Source organism: Ascidiella aspersa, chromosome 3 (assembly GCF_963924565.1).
Source record: "Ascidiella aspersa chromosome 3, kaAscAspe10.2, whole genome shotgun sequence".
In the NCBI taxonomy this organism is placed as follows: Eukaryota; Metazoa; Chordata; class Ascidiacea; order Phlebobranchia; family Ascidiidae; genus Ascidiella; species Ascidiella aspersa.
Window position 1 is genome coordinate 11,616,724 of NC_139449.1, and position 20,284 is coordinate 11,637,007.

At 34.5% G+C, this 20,284-nt stretch overlaps 7 non-coding genes across 7 annotated transcripts; all 7 read right to left on the reverse strand.

Annotated features, from left to right (window-relative positions):
- Positions 1-1,318: 1,318 nt before the first annotated feature.
- Positions 1,319-1,390, reverse strand: Trnad-guc (transfer RNA aspartic acid (anticodon GUC)). The gene has a single exon. It is a non-coding gene; the product is annotated as a tRNA-Asp (tRNA).
- Positions 1,391-3,050: 1,660 nt separating this feature from the next.
- Positions 3,051-3,122, reverse strand: Trnad-guc (transfer RNA aspartic acid (anticodon GUC)). The gene has a single exon. It is a non-coding gene; the product is annotated as a tRNA-Asp (tRNA).
- Positions 3,123-6,514: 3,392 nt separating this feature from the next.
- On the reverse strand, positions 6,515-6,586 carry Trnad-guc (transfer RNA aspartic acid (anticodon GUC)). The gene has a single exon. It is a non-coding gene; the product is annotated as a tRNA-Asp (tRNA).
- Positions 6,587-9,978: 3,392 nt separating this feature from the next.
- Trnad-guc (transfer RNA aspartic acid (anticodon GUC)) lies at positions 9,979-10,050 on the reverse strand. Its single transcript has one exon. It is a non-coding gene; the product is annotated as a tRNA-Asp (tRNA).
- Positions 10,051-11,710: 1,660 nt separating this feature from the next.
- Trnad-guc (transfer RNA aspartic acid (anticodon GUC)) lies at positions 11,711-11,782 on the reverse strand. Its single transcript has one exon. It is a non-coding gene; the product is annotated as a tRNA-Asp (tRNA).
- A 3,392-nt stretch (positions 11,783-15,174) lies between these two features.
- Trnad-guc (transfer RNA aspartic acid (anticodon GUC)) lies at positions 15,175-15,246 on the reverse strand. Its single transcript has one exon. It is a non-coding gene; the product is annotated as a tRNA-Asp (tRNA).
- A 1,660-nt stretch (positions 15,247-16,906) lies between these two features.
- Trnad-guc (transfer RNA aspartic acid (anticodon GUC)) lies at positions 16,907-16,978 on the reverse strand. The gene has a single exon. It is a non-coding gene; the product is annotated as a tRNA-Asp (tRNA).
- Positions 16,979-20,284: the final 3,306 nt, after the last annotated feature.

Genomic DNA, 20,284 nt, shown 5'->3' on the forward strand with positions numbered 1-20,284 from the left:
TAAAACCATCAGTGATAATTGGAAATATTATTTTAATTGGCTCGTCATTATACGTGTATATTTATCAACAAGCTTTAGATATCTCTAGTTTAACTAAGTGAAGATTTATATTCAGTTGAGTACTTATTCAAGGTACTGAAAAACTTATTTTGTATATTTGTCTTTAGTGCATCGTTTGCTTTGATGAGATTGAAACCGAAAAATACTTGATAAACTGATTAAAGAGGTAATAAAGATTGTGATTAGTACATCAAAGGGACAGCCGTTCTGCAAGCGGGTGGTCAATGAATTTGAAAAAACAACACTGATAAGGTTAACAGAAAATTTCAGCAGCGCTTCATTAGACAGTTCTCCTTTTTTGTTTGTAATTATCAAAATCAGCTTTGCTGCCTATAAAAATATGGAATCAACTACTTGGCTTATACTTCGTTTGACACAATTATAAAAGCGAGTTCAATTTATCGCAAGACGACTTTAGTAATAAAATGTCACCCAATGCTGTTGAGAACTGCAATGCAATCGGACTCCTGAGCATGAGTTTCTGTGAAACGCTTCACGTGTCTCCAAAGATTGAAAGATTTCATACAGCGAAACCAAGACGTAGAATGAAGAGACAATCAACCAACAGTAAACCCACTTGCATTAACAAATCTGCAACGACTAGTACAACAAGGAAACGAGCTCGAAGCGAAGAAAATGAACATGTAAACGATCGTTTGCAATGCCAACCAGAATGCCTTCTCAAAAACTATCGACAGCAAGCGAAACGTTTTAGACACGTGTCAGATATCACTGCTTGCAAAAATCCTTCTTACGCTCACCAAACAACCACAGTGCCAATTGGAAGAAGAATCAATTTCAGTAAAATATCTGATGTTGGTCCATCTTTCCCGAACCTGTCATGCTCTTCGTTGGTTACCAGTGTTCTGCGAGGTCAACATGGTCGGCGTTGTCAGCAAAACTTGCGCACGTGTGCTGTTGCATAAAATGTTGCATCATTTTATTATTTTCATTTTCTATATTAAGTATATGTTTGTTCCAACCTTTTGTATTAAAAAAAATATTATTCAGCTTTTCTTTATTGTTTTGTCTTTATATATGCGCACGTATTTATCTGTTATGTTTCAGTTTTCAAATGTTATTCATGTAATTTCATGGTTCCAAATATACAGCAAAGTTCGTGTATTTCATTCATGTTTCAACTACCAACTTCCAATCAGTTATATCTAGAATTATGTTAAGGTTTACAATTTGAGCGGAATCGAAATAACATAAGAGTAGAAAAAGCAAATGAATAACTTCAGCCTTTGAAAAAGATCTCCCCGTCGGGGAATCGAACCCCGGTCTCCCGCGTGACAGGCGGGGATACTGACCACTATACTAACGAGGAAGACGTGACAGGGTAGCATACCTATATTGGCTGGTGTTATTTCGCGTTTTGAATAATAAGAAAGAAAAAAAAAGCTTCTGAGATTTGGAATGTCACATTTACAAATTAATATATCATATCAACTCTATCCATATTTTTGTTAACAATTGTATGGTTTACTAATCGAACCGTGTTTCCTATACATCTCAGATGATAGAAATATTCAACATTAAACGTAAGACCACTTGCAAACAAATTAAATTGCATTTGAACTTTATTGATTTGTGTGTCTTTCAAAAAGAACAAGAATTGGTGATTTCAAAATAATAGCTAAACACATTTTTGTTGAATACTGTAAAGTTGTAAAACCATCAGTGATAATTGGAAATATTATTTTAATTGGCTCGTCATTATACGTGTATATTTATCAACAAGCTTTAGATATCTCTAGTTTAACTAAGTGAAGATTTATATTCAGTTGAGTACTTATTCAAGGTACTGAAAAACTTATTTTGTATATTTGTCTTTAGTGCATCGTTTGCTTTGATGAGATTGAAACCGAAAAATACTTGATAAACTGATTAAAGAGGTAATAAAGATTGTGATTAGTACATCAAAGGGACAGCCGTTCTGCAAGCGGGTAGTCAATGAATTTGAAAAAACAACACTGATAAGGGTAACAGAAAATTTCAGCAGCGCTTCATTAGACAGTTCTCCTTTTTTCTTTGTAATTATCAAAATCAGCTTTGCTGCCTATAAAAATATGGAATCAACTACTTGGCTTATACGTCGTTTGACACAATTATAAAAGCGAGTTCAATTTATCGCAAGACGACTTTAGTAATAAAATGTCACCCAATGCTTTTGAGAACTGCAATGCAATCGGACTCCTGAGCATGAGTTTCTGTGAAACGCTTCACGTGTCTCCAAAGATTGAAAGATTTCATACAGCGAAACCAAGACGTAGAATGAAGAGACAATCAACCAACAGTAAACCCACTTGCATTAACAAATCTGCAACGACTAGTACAACAAGGAAACGAGCTCGAAGCGAAGAAAATGAACATGTAAACGATCGTTTGCAATGCCAACCAGAATGCCTTTTCAAAGACTATCGACAGCAAGCGAAACGTTTTAGACACGTGTCAGATATCACTGCTTGCAAAAATCCTTCTTACGCTCACCAAACAACTACAGTGCCAATTGGAAGAAGAATCAATTTCAGTAAAATATCTGATGTTGGTCCATCTTTCCCGAACCTGTCATGCTCTTCGTTGGTTACCAGTGTTCTGCGAGGTCAACATGGTCGGCGTTGTCAGCAAAACTTGCGCACGTGTGCTGTTGCATAAAATGTTGCATCATTTTATTATTTTCATTTTCTATATTAAGTATATGTTTGTTCCAACCTTTTGTATTAAAAAAAATATTATTCAGCTTTTCTTTATTGTTTTGTCTTTATATATGCGCACGTATTTATCTGTTATGTTTCAGTTTTCAAATGTTATTCATGTAATTTCATGGTTCCAAATATACAGCAAAGTTCGTGTATTTCATTCATGTTTCAACTACCAACTTCCAATCAGTTATATCTAGAATTATGTTAAGGTTTACAATTTGAGCGGAATCGAAATAACATAAGAGTAGAAAAAGCAAATGAATAACTTCAGCCTTTGAAAAAGATCTCCCCGTCGGGGAATCGAACCCCGGTCTCCCGCGTGACAGGCGGGGATACTGACCACTATACTAACGAGGAAGACGTGACAGGGTAGCATACCTATATTGGCTGGTGTTATTTCGCGTTTTGAATAATAAAAAAGAAAAAAAAAGCTTCTGAGATTTGGAATGTCACATTTACAAATTAATATATCATATCAACTCTATCCATATTTTTGTTAACAATTGTATGGTTTACTAATCGAACCGTGTTTCCTATACATCTCAGATGATGAAAATATTCAACATTAAACGTAAGACTACTTGCAAACAAATTAAATTGCATTTGAACTTTATTGATTTGTGTGTCTTTCAAAAAGAACAAGAATTGGTGATTTCAAAATAATAGCTAAACACATTTTTGTTGAATACTGTAAAGTTGTAAAACCATCAGTGATAATTGGAAATATTATTTTAATTGGCTCGTCATTATACGTGTATATTTATCAACAAGCTTTAGATATCTCTAGTTTAACTAAGTGAAGATTTATATTCAGTTGAGTACTTATTCAAGGTACTGAAAAACTTATTTTGTATATTTGTCTTTAGTGCATCGTTTGCTTTGATGAGATTGAAACCGAAAAATACTTGATAAACTGATTAAAGAGGTAATACAGATTGTGATTAGTACATCAAAGGGACAGCCGTTCTGCAAGCGGGTGGTCAATGAATTTGAAAAAACAACACTGATAAGGTTAACAGAAAATTTCAGCAGCGCTTCATTAGACAGTTCTCCTTTTTTGTTTGTAATTATCAAAATCAGCTTTGCTGCCTATAAAAATATGGAATCAACTACTTGGCTTATACTTCGTTTGACACAATTATAAAAGCGAGTTCAATTTATCGCAAGACGACTTTAGTAATAAAATGTCACCCAATGCTGTTGAGAACTGCAATGCAATCGGACTCCTGAGCATGAGTTTCTGTGAAACGCTTCACGTGTCTCCAAAGATTGAAAGATTTCATACAGCGAAACCAAGACGTAGAATGAAGAGACAATCAACCAACAGTAAACCCACTTGCATTAACAAATCTGCAACGACTAGTACAACAAGGAAACGAGCTCGAAGCGAAGAAAATGAACATGTAAACGATCGTTTGCAATGCCAACCAGAATGCCTTTTCAAAGACTATCGACAGCAAGCGAAACGTTTTAGACACGTGTCAGATATCACTGCTTGCAAAAATCCTTCTTACGCTCACCAAACAACTACAGTGCCAATTGGAAGAAGAATCAATTTCAGTAAAATATCTGATGTTGGTCCATCTTTCCCGAACCTGTCATGCTCTTCGTTGGTTACCAGTGTTCTGCGAGGTCAACATGGTCGGCGTTGTCAGCAAAACTTGCGCACGTGTGCTGTTGCATAAAATGTTGCATCATTTTATTATTTTCATTTTCTATATTAAGTATATGTTTGTTCCAACCTTTTGTATTAAAAAAAATATTATTCAGCTTTTCTTTATTGTTTTGTCTTTATATATGCGCACGTTTTTATCTGTTATGTTTCAGTTTTCAAATGTTATTCATGTAATTTCATGGTTCCAAATATACAGCAAAGTTCGTGTATTTCATTCATGTTTCAACTACCAACTTCCAATCAGTTATATCTAGAATTATGTTAAGGTTTACAATTTGAGCGGAATCGAAATAACATAAGAGTAGAAAAAGCAAATGAATAACTTCAGCCTTTGAAAAAGATCTCCCCGTCGGGGAATCGAACCGCGGTCTCCCGCGTGACAGGCGGGGATACTGACCACTATACTAACGAGGAAGACGTGACAGGGTAGCATACCTATATTGGCTGGTGTTATTTCGCGTTTTGAATAATAAAAAAGAAAAAAAAAGCTTCTGAGATTTGGAATGTCACATTTACAAATTAATATATCATATCAACTCTATCCATATTTTTGTTAACAATTGTATGGTTTACTAATCGAACCGTGTTTCCTATACATCTCAGATGATGAAAATATTCAACATTAAACGTAAGACTACTTGCAAACAAATTAAATTGCATTTGAACTTTATTGATTTGTGTGTCTTTCAAAAAGAACAAGAATTGGTGATTTCAAAATAATAGCTAAACACATTTTTGTTGAATACTGTAAAGTTGTAAAACCATCAGTGATAATTGGAAATATTATTTTAATTGGCTCGTCATTATACGTGTATATTTATCAACAAGCTTTAGATATCTCTAGTTTAACTAAGTGAAGATTTATATTCAGTTGAGTACTTATTCAAGGTACTGAAAAACTTATTTTGTATATTTGTCTTTAGTGCATCGTTTGCTTTGATGAGATTGAAACCGAAAAATACTTGATAAACTGATTAAAGAGGTAATACAGATTGTGATTAGTACATCAAAGGGACAGCCGTTCTGCAAGCGGGTGGTCAATGAATTTGAAAAAACAACACTGATAAGGTTAACAGAAAATTTCAGCAGCGCTTCATTAGACAGTTCTCCTTTTTTGTTTGTAATTATCAAAATCAGCTTTGCTGCCTATAAAAATATGGAATCAACTACTTGGCTTATACTTCGTTTGACACAATTATAAAAGCGAGTTCAATTTATCGCAAGACGACTTTAGTAATAAAATGTCACCCAATGCTGTTGAGAACTGCAATGCAATCGGACTCCTGAGCATGAGTTTCTGTGAAACGCTTCACGTGTCTCCAAAGATTGAAAGATTTCATACTGCGAAACCAAGACGTAGAATGAAGAGACAATCAACCAACAGTAAACCCACTTGCATTAACAAATCTGCAACGACTAGTACAACAAGGAAACGAGCTCGATGCGAAGAAAATGAACATGTAAACGATCGTTTGCAATGCCAACCAGAATGCCTTTTCAAAGACTATCGACAGCAAGCGAAACGTTTTAGACACGTGTCAGATATCACTGCTTGCAAAAATCCTTCTTACGCTCACCAAACAACTACAGTGCCAATTGGAAGAAGAATCAATTTCGATAAAATATCTGATGTTGGTCCATCTTTCCCGAACCTGTCATGCTCTTCGTTGGTTACCAGTGTTCTGCGAGGTCAACATGGTCGGCGTTGTCAGCAAAACTTGCGCACGTGTGCTGTTGCATAAAATGTTGCATCATTTTATTATTTTCATTTTCTATATTAAGTATATGTTTGTTCCAACCTTTTGTATTAAAAAAAATATTATTCAGCTTTTCTTTATTGTTTTGTCTTTATATATGCGCACGTATTTATCTGTTATGTTTCAGTTTTCAAATGTTATTCATGTAATTTCATGGTTCCAAATATACAGCAAAGTTCGTGTATTTCATTCATGTTTCAACTACCAACTTCCAATCAGTTATATCTAGAATTATGTTAAGGTTTACAATTTGAGCGGAATCGAAATAACATAAGAGTAGAAAAAGCAAATGAATAACTTCAGCCTTTGAAAAAGATCTCCCCGTCGGGGAATCGAACCCCGGTCTCCCGCGTGACAGGCGGGGATACTGACCACTATACTAACGAGGAAGACGTGACAGGGTAGCATACCTATATTGGCTGGTGTTATTTCGCGTTTTGAATAATAAGAAAGAAAAAAAAAGCTTCTGAGATTTGGAATGTCACATTTACAAATTAATATATCATATCAACTCTATCCATATTTTTGTTAACAATTGTATGGTTTACTAATCTAACCGTGTTTCCTATACATCTCAGATGATAGAAATATTCAACATTAAACGTAAGACCACTTGCAAACAAATTAAATTGCATTTGAACTTTATTGATTTGTGTGTCTTTCAAAAAGAACAAGAATTGGTGATTTCAAAATAATAGCTAAACACATTTTTGTTGAATACTGTAAAGTTGTAAAACCATCAGTGATAATTGGAAATATTATTTTAATTGGCTCGTCATTATACGTGTATATTTATCAACAAGCTTTAGATATCTCTAGTTTAACTAAGTGAAGATTTATATTCAGTTGAGTACTTATTCAAGGTACTGAAAAACTTATTTTGTATATTTGTCTTTAGTGCATCGTTTGCTTTGATGAGATTGAAACCGAAAAATACTTGATAAACTGATTAAAGAGGTAATAAAGATTGTGATTAGTACATCAAAGGGACAGCCGTTCTGCAAGCGGGTAGTCAATGAATTTGAAAAAACAACACTGATAAGGGTAACAGAAAATTTCAACAGCGCTTCATTAGACAGTTCTCCTTTTTTGTTTGTAATTATCAAAATCAGCTTTGCTGCCTATAAAAATATGGAATCAACTACTTGGCTTATACGTCGTTTGACACAATTATAAAAGCGAGTTCAATTTATCGCAAGACGACTTTAGTAATAAAATGTCACCCAATGCTTTTGAGAACTGCAATGCAATCGGACTCCTGAGCATGAGTTTCTGTGAAACGCTTCACGTGTCTCCAAAGATTGAAAGATTTCATACAGCGAAACCAAGACGTAGAATGAAGAGACAATCAACCAACAGTAAACCCACTTGCATTAACAAATCTGCAACGACTAGTACAACAAGGAAACGAGCTCGAAGCGAAGAAAATGAACATGTAAACGATCGTTTGCAATGCCAACCAGAATGCCTTTTCAAAGACTATCGACAGCAAGCGAAACGTTTTAGACACGTGTCAGATATCACTGCTTGCAAAAATCCTTCTTACGCTCACCAAACAACTACAGTGCCAATTGGAAGAAGAATCAATTTCAGTAAAATATCTGATGTTGGTCCATCTTTCCCGAACCTGTCATGCTCTTCGTTGGTTACCAGTGTTCTGCGAGGTCAACATGGTCGGCGTTGTCAGCAAAACTTGCGCACGTGTGCTGTTGCATAAAATGTTGCATCATTTTATTATTTTCATTTTCTATATTAAGTATATGTTTGTTCCAACCTTTTGTATTAAAAAAAATATTATTCAGCTTTTCTTTATTGTTTTGTATTTATATATGCGCACGTTTTTATCTGTTATGTTTCAGTTTTCAAATGTTATTCATGTAATTTCATGGTTCCAAATATACAGCAAAGTTCGTGTATTTCATTCATGTTTCAACTACCAACTTCCAATCAGTTATATCTACAATTATGTTAAGGTTTACAATTTGAGCGGAATCGAAATAACATAAGAGTAGAAAAAGCAAATGAATAACTTCAGCCTTTGAAAAAGATCTCCCCGTCGGGGAATCGAACCGCGGTCTCCCGCGTGACAGGCGGGGATACTGACCACTATACTAACGAGGAAGACGTGACAGGGTAGCATACCTATATTGGCTGGTGTTATTTCGCGTTTTGAATAATAAAAAAGAAAAAAAAAGCTTCTGAGATTTGGAATGTCACATTTACAAATTAATATATCATATCAACTCTATCCATATTTTTGTTAACAATTGTATGGTTTACTAATCGAACCGTGTTTCCTATACATCTCAGATGATGAAAATATTCAACATTAAACGTAAGACTACTTGCAAACAAATTAAATTGCATTTGAACTTTATTGATTTGTGTGTCTTTCAAAAAGAACAAGAATTGGTGATTTCAAAATAATAGCTAAACACATTTTTGTTGAATACTGTAAAGTTGTAAAACCATCAGTGATAATTGGAAATATTATTTTAATTGGCTCGTCATTATACGTGTATATTTATCAACAAGCTTTAGATATCTCTAGTTTAACTAAGTGAAGATTTATATTCAGTTGAGTACTTATTCAAGGTACTGAAAAACTTATTTTGTATATTTGTCTTTAGTGCATCGTTTGCTTTGATGAGATTGAAACCGAAAAATACTTGATAAACTGATTAAAGAGGTAATACAGATTGTGATTAGTACATCAAAGGGACAGCCGTTCTGCAAGCGGGTGGTCAATGAATTTGAAAAAACAACACTGATAAGGTTAACAGAAAATTTCAGCAGCGCTTCATTAGACAGTTCTCCTTTTTTGTTTGTAATTATCAAAATCAGCTTTGCTGCCTATAAAAATATGGAATCAACTACTTGGCTTATACTTCGTTTGACACAATTATAAAAGCGAGTTCAATTTATCGCAAGACGACTTTAGTAATAAAATGTCACCCAATGCTGTTGAGAACTGCAATGCAATCGGACTCCTGAGCATGAGTTTCTGTGAAACGCTTCACGTGTCTCCAAAGATTGAAAGATTTCATACTGCGAAACCAAGACGTAGAATGAAGAGACAATCAACCAACAGTAAACCCACTTGCATTAACAAATCTGCAACGACTAGTACAACAAGGAAACGAGCTCGATGCGAAGAAAATGAACATGTAAACGATCGTTTGCAATGCCAACCAGAATGCCTTTTCAAAGACTATCGACAGCAAGCGAAACGTTTTAGACACGTGTCAGATATCACTGCTTGCAAAAATCCTTCTTACGCTCACCAAACAACTACAGTGCCAATTGGAAGAAGAATCAATTTCAGTAAAATATCTGATGTTGGTCCATCTTTCCCGAACCTGTCATGCTCTTCGTTGGTTACCAGTGTTCTGCGAGGTCAACATGGTCGGCGTTGTCAGCAAAACTTGCGCACGTGTGCTGTTGCATAAAATGTTGCATCATTTTATTATTTTCATTTTCTATATTAAGTATATGTTTGTTCCAACCTTTTGTATTAAAAAAAATATTATTCAGCTTTTCTTTATTGTTTTGTCTTTATATATGCGCACGTATTTATCTGTTATGTTTCAGTTTTCAAATGTTATTCATGTAATTTCATGGTTCCAAATATACAGCAAAGTTCGTGTATTTCATTCATGTTTCAACTACCAACTTCCAATCAGTTATATCTAGAATTATGTTAAGGTTTACAATTTGAGCGGAATCGAAATAACATAAGAGTAGAAAAAGCAAATGAATAACTTCAGCCTTTGAAAAAGATCTCCCCGTCGGGGAATCGAACCCCGGTCTCCCGCGTGACAGGCGGGGATACTGACCACTATACTAACGAGGAAGACGTGACAGGGTAGCATACCTATATTGGCTGGTGTTATTTCGCGTTTTGAATAATAAGAAAGAAAAAAAAAGCTTCTGAGATTTGGAATGTCACATTTACAAATTAATATATCATATCAACTCTATCCATATTTTTGTTAACAATTGTATGGTTTACTAATCGAACCGTGTTTCCTATACATCTCAGATGATAGAAATATTCAACATTAAACGTAAGACCACTTGCAAACAAATTAAATTGCATTTGAACTTTATTGATTTGTGTGTCTTTCAAAAAGAACAAGAATTGGTGATTTCAAAATAATAGCTAAACACATTTTTGTTGAATACTGTAAAGTTGTAAAACCATCAGTGATAATTGGAAATATTATTTTAATTGGCTCGTCATTATACGTGTATATTTATCAACAAGCTTTAGATATCTCTAGTTTAACTAAGTGAAGATTTATATTCAGTTGAGTACTTATTCAAGGTACTGAAAAACTTATTTTGTATATTTGTCTTTAGTGCATCGTTTGCTTTGATGAGATTGAAACCGAAAAATACTTGATAAACTGATTAAAGAGGTAATAAAGATTGTGATTAGTACATCAAAGGGACAGCCGTTCTGCAAGCGGGTAGTCAATGAATTTGAAAAAACAACACTGATAAGGGTAACAGAAAATTTCAGCAGCGCTTCATTAGACAGTTCTCCTTTTTTCTTTGTAATTATCAAAATCAGCTTTGCTGCCTATAAAAATATGGAATCAACTACTTGGCTTATACGTCGTTTGACACAATTATAAAAGCGAGTTCAATTTATCGCAAGACGACTTTAGTAATAAAATGTCACCCAATGCTTTTGAGAACTGCAATGCAATCGGACTCCTGAGCATGAGTTTCTGTGAAACGCTTCACGTGTCTCCAAAGATTGAAAGATTTCATACAGCGAAACCAAGACGTAGAATGAAGAGACAATCAACCAACAGTAAACCCACTTGCATTAACAAATCTGCAACGACTAGTACAACAAGGAAACGAGCTCGAAGCGAAGAAAATGAACATGTAAACGATCGTTTGCAATGCCAACCAGAATGCCTTTTCAAAGACTATCGACAGCAAGCGAAACGTTTTAGACACGTGTCAGATATCACTGCTTGCAAAAATCCTTCTTACGCTCACCAAACAACTACAGTGCCAATTGGAAGAAGAATCAATTTCAGTAAAATATCTGATGTTGGTCCATCTTTCCCGAACCTGTCATGCTCTTCGTTGGTTACCAGTGTTCTGCGAGGTCAACATGGTCGGCGTTGTCAGCAAAACTTGCGCACGTGTGCTGTTGCATAAAATGTTGCATCATTTTATTATTTTCATTTTCTATATTAAGTATATGTTTGTTCCAACCTTTTGTATTAAAAAAAATATTATTCAGCTTTTCTTTATTGTTTTGTCTTTATATATGCGCACGTATTTATCTGTTATGTTTCAGTTTTCAAATGTTATTCATGTAATTTCATGGTTCCAAATATACAGCAAAGTTCGTGTATTTCATTCATGTTTCAACTACCAACTTCCAATCAGTTATATCTAGAATTATGTTAAGGTTTACAATTTGAGCGGAATCGAAATAACATAAGAGTAGAAAAAGCAAATGAATAACTTCAGCCTTTGAAAAAGATCTCCCCGTCGGGGAATCGAACCCCGGTCTCCCGCGTGACAGGCGGGGATACTGACCACTATACTAACGAGGAAGACGTGACAGGGTAGCATACCTATATTGGCTGGTGTTATTTCGCGTTTTGAATAATAAAAAAGAAAAAAAAAGCTTCTGAGATTTGGAATGTCACATTTACAAATTAATATATCATATCAACTCTATCCATATTTTTGTTAACAATTGTATGGTTTACTAATCGAACCGTGTTTCCTATACATCTCAGATGATGAAAATATTCAACATTAAACGTAAGACTACTTGCAAACAAATTAAATTGCATTTGAACTTTATTGATTTGTGTGTCTTTCAAAAAGAACAAGAATTGGTGATTTCAAAATAATAGCTAAACACATTTTTGTTGAATACTGTAAAGTTGTAAAACCATCAGTGATAATTGGAAATATTATTTTAATTGGCTCGTCATTATACGTGTATATTTATCAACAAGCTTTAGATATCTCTAGTTTAACTAAGTGAAGATTTATATTCAGTTGAGTACTTATTCAAGGTACTGAAAAACTTATTTTGTATATTTGTCTTTAGTGCATCGTTTGCTTTGATGAGATTGAAACCGAAAAATACTTGATAAACTGATTAAAGAGGTAATACAGATTGTGATTAGTACATCAAAGGGACAGCCGTTCTGCAAGCGGGTGGTCAATGAATTTGAAAAAACAACACTGATAAGGTTAACAGAAAATTTCAGCAGCGCTTCATTAGACAGTTCTCCTTTTTTGTTTGTAATTATCAAAATCAGCTTTGCTGCCTATAAAAATATGGAATCAACTACTTGGCTTATACTTCGTTTGACACAATTATAAAAGCGAGTTCAATTTATCGCAAGACGACTTTAGTAATAAAATGTCACCCAATGCTGTTGAGAACTGCAATGCAATCGGACTCCTGAGCATGAGTTTCTGTGAAACGCTTCACGTGTCTCCAAAGATTGAAAGATTTCATACAGCGAAACCAAGACGTAGAATGAAGAGACAATCAACCAACAGTAAACCCACTTGCATTAACAAATCTGCAACGACTAGTACAACAAGGAAACGAGCTCGAAGCGAAGAAAATGAACATGTAAACGATCGTTTGCAATGCCAACCAGAATGCCTTTTCAAAGACTATCGACAGCAAGCGAAACGTTTTAGACACGTGTCAGATATCACTGCTTGCAAAAATCCTTCTTACGCTCACCAAACAACTACAGTGCCAATTGGAAGAAGAATCAATTTCAGTAAAATATCTGATGTTGGTCCATCTTTCCCGAACCTGTCATGCTCTTCGTTGGTTACCAGTGTTCTGCGAGGTCAACATGGTCGGCGTTGTCAGCAAAACTTGCGCACGTGTGCTGTTGCATAAAATGTTGCATCATTTTATTATTTTCATTTTCTATATTAAGTATATGTTTGTTCCAACCTTTTGTATTAAAAAAAATATTATTCAGCTTTTCTTTATTGTTTTGTCTTTATATATGCGCACGTTTTTATCTGTTATGTTTCAGTTTTCAAATGTTATTCATGTAATTTCATGGTTCCAAATATACAGCAAAGTTCGTGTATTTCATTCATGTTTCAACTACCAACTTCCAATCAGTTATATCTAGAATTATGTTAAGGTTTACAATTTGAGCGGAATCGAAATAACATAAGAGTAGAAAAAGCAAATGAATAACTTCAGCCTTTGAAAAAGATCTCCCCGTCGGGGAATCGAACCGCGGTCTCCCGCGTGACAGGCGGGGATACTGACCACTATACTAACGAGGAAGACGTGACAGGGTAGCATACCTATATTGGCTGGTGTTATTTCGCGTTTTGAATAATAAAAAAGAAAAAAAAAGCTTCTGAGATTTGGAATGTCACATTTACAAATTAATATATCATATCAACTCTATCCATATTTTTGTTAACAATTGTATGGTTTACTAATCGAACCGTGTTTCCTATACATCTCAGATGATGAAAATATTCAACATTAAACGTAAGACTACTTGCAAACAAATTAAATTGCATTTGAACTTTATTGATTTGTGTGTCTTTCAAAAAGAACAAGAATTGGTGATTTCAAAATAATAGCTAAACACATTTTTGTTGAATACTGTAAAGTTGTAAAACCATCAGTGATAATTGGAAATATTATTTTAATTGGCTCGTCATTATACGTGTATATTTATCAACAAGCTTTAGATATCTCTAGTTTAACTAAGTGAAGATTTATATTCAGTTGAGTACTTATTCAAGGTACTGAAAAACTTATTTTGTATATTTGTCTTTAGTGCATCGTTTGCTTTGATGAGATTGAAACCGAAAAATACTTGATAAACTGATTAAAGAGGTAATACAGATTGTGATTAGTACATCAAAGGGACAGCCGTTCTGCAAGCGGGTGGTCAATGAATTTGAAAAAACAACACTGATAAGGTTAACAGAAAATTTCAGCAGCGCTTCATTAGACAGTTCTCCTTTTTTGTTTGTAATTATCAAAATCAGCTTTGCTGCCTATAAAAATATGGAATCAACTACTTGGCTTATACTTCGTTTGACACAATTATAAAAGCGAGTTCAATTTATCGCAAGACGACTTTAGTAATAAAATGTCACCCAATGCTGTTGAGAACTGCAATGCAATCGGACTCCTGAGCATGAGTTTCTGTGAAACGCTTCACGTGTCTCCAAAGATTGAAAGATTTCATACTGCGAAACCAAGACGTAGAATGAAGAGACAATCAACCAACAGTAAACCCACTTGCATTAACAAATCTGCAACGACTAGTACAACAAGGAAACGAGCTCGATGCGAAGAAAATGAACATGTAAACGATCGTTTGCAATGCCAACCAGAATGCCTTTTCAAAGACTATCGACAGCAAGCGAAACGTTTTAGACACGTGTCAGATATCACTGCTTGCAAAAATCCTTCTTACGCTCACCAAACAACTACAGTGCCAATTGGAAGAAGAATCAATTTCAGTAAAATATCTGATGTTGGTCCATCTTTCCCGAACCTGTCATGCTCTTCGTTGGTTACCAGTGTTCTGCGAGGTCAACATGGTCGGCGTTGTCAGCAAAACTTGCGCACGTGTGCTGTTGCATAAAATGTTGCATCATTTTATTATTTTCATTTTCTATATTAAGTATATGTTTGTTCCAACCTTTTGTATTAAAAAAAATATTATTCAGCTTTTCTTTATTGTTTTGTCTTTATATATGCGCACGTATTTATCTGTTATGTTTCAGTTTTCAAATGTTATTCATGTAATTTCATGGTTCCAAATATACAGCAAAGTTCGTGTATTTCATTCATGTTTCAACTACCAACTTCCAATCAGTTATATCTAGAATTATGTTAAGGTTTACAATTTGAGCGGAATCGAAATAACATAAGAGTAGAAAAAGCAAATGAATAACTTCAGCCTTTGAAAAAGATCTCCCCGTCGGGGAATCGAACCCCGGTCTCCCGCGTGACAGGCGGGGATACTGACCACTATACTAACGAGGAAGACGTGACAGGGTAGCATACCTATATTGGCTGGTGTTATTTCGCGTTTTGAATAATAAGAAAGAAAAAAAAAGCTTCTGAGATTTGGAATGTCACATTTACAAATTAATATATCATATCAACTCTATCCATATTTTTGTTAACAATTGTATGGTTTACTAATCGAACCGTGTTTCCTATACATCTCAGATGATAGAAATATTCAACATTAAACGTAAGACCACTTGCAAACAAATTAAATTGCATTTGAACTTTATTGATTTGTGTGTCTTTCAAAAAGAACAAGAATTGGTGATTTCAAAATAATAGCTAAACACATTTTTGTTGAATACTGTAAAGTTGTAAAACCATCAGTGATAATTGGAAATATTATTTTAATTGGCTCGTCATTATACGTGTATATTTATCAACAAGCTTTAGATATCTCTAGTTTAACTAAGTGAAGATTTATATTCAGTTGAGTACTTATTCAAGGTACTGAAAAACTTATTTTGTATATTTGTCTTTAGTGCATCGTTTGCTTTGATGAGATTGAAACCGAAAAATACTTGATAAACTGATTAAAGAGGTAATAAAGATTGTGATTAGTACATCAAAGGGACAGCCGTTCTGCAAGCGGGTAGTCAATGAATTTGAAAAAACAACACTGATAAGGGTAACAGAAAATTTCAGCAGCGCTTCATTAGACAGTTCTCCTTTTTTCTTTGTAATTATCAAAATCAGCTTTGCTGCCTATAAAAATATGGAATCAACTACTTGGCTTATACGTCGTTTGACACAATTATAAAAGCGAGTTCAATTTATCGCAAGACGACTTTAGTAATAAAATGTCACCCAATGCTTTTGAGAACTGCAATGCAATCGGACTCCTGAGCATGAGTTTCTGTGAAACGCTTCACGTGTCTCCAAAGATTGAAAGATTTCATACAGCGAAACCAAGACGTAGAATGAAGAGACAATCAACCAACAGTAAACCCACTTGCATTAACAAATCTGCAACGACTAGTACAACAAGGAAACGAGCTCGAAGCGAAGAAAATGAACATGTAAACGATCGTTTGCAATGCCAACCAGAATGCCTTTTCAAAGACTATCGACAGCAAGCGAAACGTTTTAGACACGTGTCAGATATCACTGCTTGCAAAAATCCTTCTTACGCTCACCAAACAACTACAGTGCCAATTGGAAGAAGAATCAATTTCAGTAAAATATCTGATGTTGGTCCATCTTTCCCGAACCTGTCATGCTCTTCGTTGGTTACCAGTGTTCTGCGAGGTCAACATGGTCGGCGTTGTCAGCAAAACTTGCGCACGTGTGCTGTTGCATAAAATGTTGCATCATTTTATTATTTTCATTTTCTATATTAAGTATATGTTTGTTCCAACCTTTTGTATTAAAAAAAATATTATTCAGCTTTTCTTTATTGTTTTGTCTTTATATATGCGCACGTATTTATCTGTTATGTTTCAGTTTTCAAATGTTATTCATGTAATTTCATGGTTCCAAATATACAGCAAAGTTCGTGTATTTCATTCATGTTTCAACTACCAACTTCCAATCAGTTATATCTAGAATTATGTTAAGGTTTACAATTTGAGCGGAATCGAAATAACATAAGAGTAGAAAAAGCAAATGAATAACTTCAGCCTTTGAAAAAGATCTCCCCGTCGGGGAATCGAACCCCGGTCTCCCGCGTGACAGGCGGGGATACTGACCACTATACTAACGAGGAAGACGTGACAGGGTAGCATACCTATATTGGCTGGTGTTATTTCGCGTTTTGAATAATAAAAAAGAAAAAAAAAGCTTCTGAGATTTGGAATGTCACATTTACAAATTAATATATCATATCAACTCTATCCATATTTTTGTTAACAATTGTATGGTTTACTAATCGAACCGTGTTTCCTATACATCTCAGATGATGAAAATATTCAACATTAAACGTAAGACTACTTGCAAACAAATTAAATTGCATTTGAACTTTATTGATTTGTGTGTCTTTCAAAAAGAACAAGAATTGGTGATTTCAAAATAATAGCTAAACACATTTTTGTTGAATACTGTAAAGTTGTAAAACCATCAGTGATAATTGGAAATATTATTTTAATTGGCTCGTCATTATACGTGTATATTTATCAACAAGCTTTAGATATCTCTAGTTTAACTAAGTGAAGATTTATATTCAGTTGAGTACTTATTCAAGGTACTGAAAAACTTATTTTGTATATTTGTCTTTAGTGCATCGTTTGCTTTGATGAGATTGAAACCGAAAAATACTTGATAAACTGATTAAAGAGGTAATACAGATTGTGATTAGTACATCAAAGGGACAGCCGTTCTGCAAGCGGGTGGTCAATGAATTTGAAAAAACAACACTGATAAGGTTAACAGAAAATTTCAGCAGCGCTTCATTAGACAGTTCTCCTTTTTTGTTTGTAATTATCAAAATCAGCTTTGCTGCCTATAAAAATATGGAATCAACTACTTGGCTTATACTTCGTTTGACACAATTATAAAAGCGAGTTCAATTTATCGCAAGACGACTTTAGTAATAAAATGTCACCCAATGCTGTTGAGAACTGCAATGCAATCGGACTCCTGAGCATGAGTTTCTGTGAAACGCTTCACGTGTCTCCAAAGATTGAAAGATTTCATACAGCGAAACCAAGACGTAGAATGAAGAGACAATCAACCAACAGTAAACCCACTTGCATTAACAAATCTGCAACGACTAGTACAACAAGGAAACGAGCTCGAAGCGAAGAAAATGAACATGTAAACGATCGTTTGCAATGCCAACCAGAATGCCTTTTCAAAGACTATCGACAGCAAGCGAAACGTTTTAGACACGTGTCAGATATCACTGCTTGCAAAAATCCTTCTTACGCTCACCAAACAACTACAGTGCCAATTGGAAGAAGAATCAATTTCAGTAAAATATCTGATGTTGGTCCATCTTTCCCGAACCTGTCATGCTCTTCGTTGGTTACCAGTGTTCTGCGAGGTCAACATGGTCGGCGTTGTCAGCAAAACTTGCGCACGTGTGCTGTTGCATAAAATGTTGCATCATTTTATTATTTTCATTTTCTATATTAAGTATATGTTTGTTCCAACCTTTTGTATTAAAAAAAATATTATTCAGCTTTTCTTTATTGTTTTGTCTTTATATATGCGCACGTTTTTATCTGTTATGTTTCAGTTTTCAAATGTTATTCATGTAATTTCATGGTTCCAAATATACAGCAAAGTTCGTGTATTTCATTCATGTTTCAACTACCAACTTCCAATCAGTTATATCTAGAATTATGTTAAGGTTTACAATTTGAGCGGAATCGAAATAACATAAGAGTAGAAAAAGCAAATGAATAACTTCAGCCTTTGAAAAAGATCTCCCCGTCGGGGAATCGAACCGCGGTCTCCCGCGTGACAGGCGGGGATACTGACCACTATACTAACGAGGAAGACGTGACAGGGTAGCATACCTATATTGGCTGGTGTTATTTCGCGTTTTGAATAATAAAAAAGAAAAAAAAAGCTTCTGAGATTTGGAATGTCACATTTACAAATTAATATATCATATCAACTCTATCCATATTTTTGTTAACAATTGTATGGTTTACTAATCGAACCGTGTTTCCTATACATCTCAGATGATGAAAATATTCAACATTAAACGTAAGACTACTTGCAAACAAATTAAATTGCATTTGAACTTTATTGATTTGTGTGTCTTTCAAAAAGAACAAGAATTGGTGATTTCAAAATAATAGCTAAACACATTTTTGTTGAATACTGTAAAGTTGTAAAACCATCAGTGATAATTGGAAATATTATTTTAATTGGCTCGTCATTATACGTGTATATTTATCAACAAGCTTTAGATATCTCTAGTTTAACTAAGTGAAGATTTATATTCAGTTGAGTACTTATTCAAGGTACTGAAAAACTTATTTTGTATATTTGTCTTTAGTGCATCGTTTGCTTTGATGAGATTGAAACCGAAAAATACTTGATAAACTGATTAAAGAGGTAATACAGATTGTGATTAGTACATCAAAGGGACAGCCGTTCTGCAAGCGGGTGGTCAATGAATTTGAAAAAACAACACTGATAAGGTTAACAGAAAATTTCAGCAGCGCTTCATTAGACAGTTCTCCTTTTTTGTTTGTAATTATCAAAATCAGCTTTGCTGCCTATAAAAATATGGAATCAACTACTTGGCTTATACTTCGTTTGACACAATTATAAAAGCGAGTTCAATTTATCGCAAGACGACTTTAGTAATAAAATGTCACCCAATGCTGTTGAGAACTGCAATGCAATCGGACTCCTGAGCATGAGTTTCTGTGAAACGCTTCACGTGTCTCCAAAGATTGAAAGATTTCATACTGCGAAACCAAGACGTAGAATGAAGAGACAATCAACCAACAGTAAACCCACTTGCATTAACAAATCTGCAACGACTAGTACAACAAGGAAACGAGCTCGATGCGAAGAAAATGAACATGTAAACGATCGTTTGCAATGCCAACCAGAATGCCTTTTCAAAGACTATCGACAGCAAGCGAAACGTTTTAGACACGTGTCAGATATCACTGCTTGCAAAAATCCTTCTTACGCTCACCAAACAACTACAGTGCCAATTGGAAGAAGAATCAATTTCGATAAAATATCTGATGTTGGTCCATCTTTCCCGAACCTGTCATGCTCTTCGTTGGTTACCAGTGTTCTGCGAGGTCAACATGGTCGGCGTTGTCAGCAAAACTTGCGCACGTGTGCTGTTGCATAAAATGTTGCATCATTTTATTATTTTCATTTTCTATATTAAGTATATGTTTGTTCCAACCTTTTGTATTAAAAAAAATATTATTCAGCTTTTCTTTATTGTTTTGTCTTTATATATGCGCACGTATTTATCTGTTATGTTTCAGTTTTCAAATGTTATTCATGTAATTTCATGGTTCCAAATATACAGCAAAGTTCGTGTATTTCATTCATGTTTCAACTACCAACTTCCAATCAGTTATATCTAGAA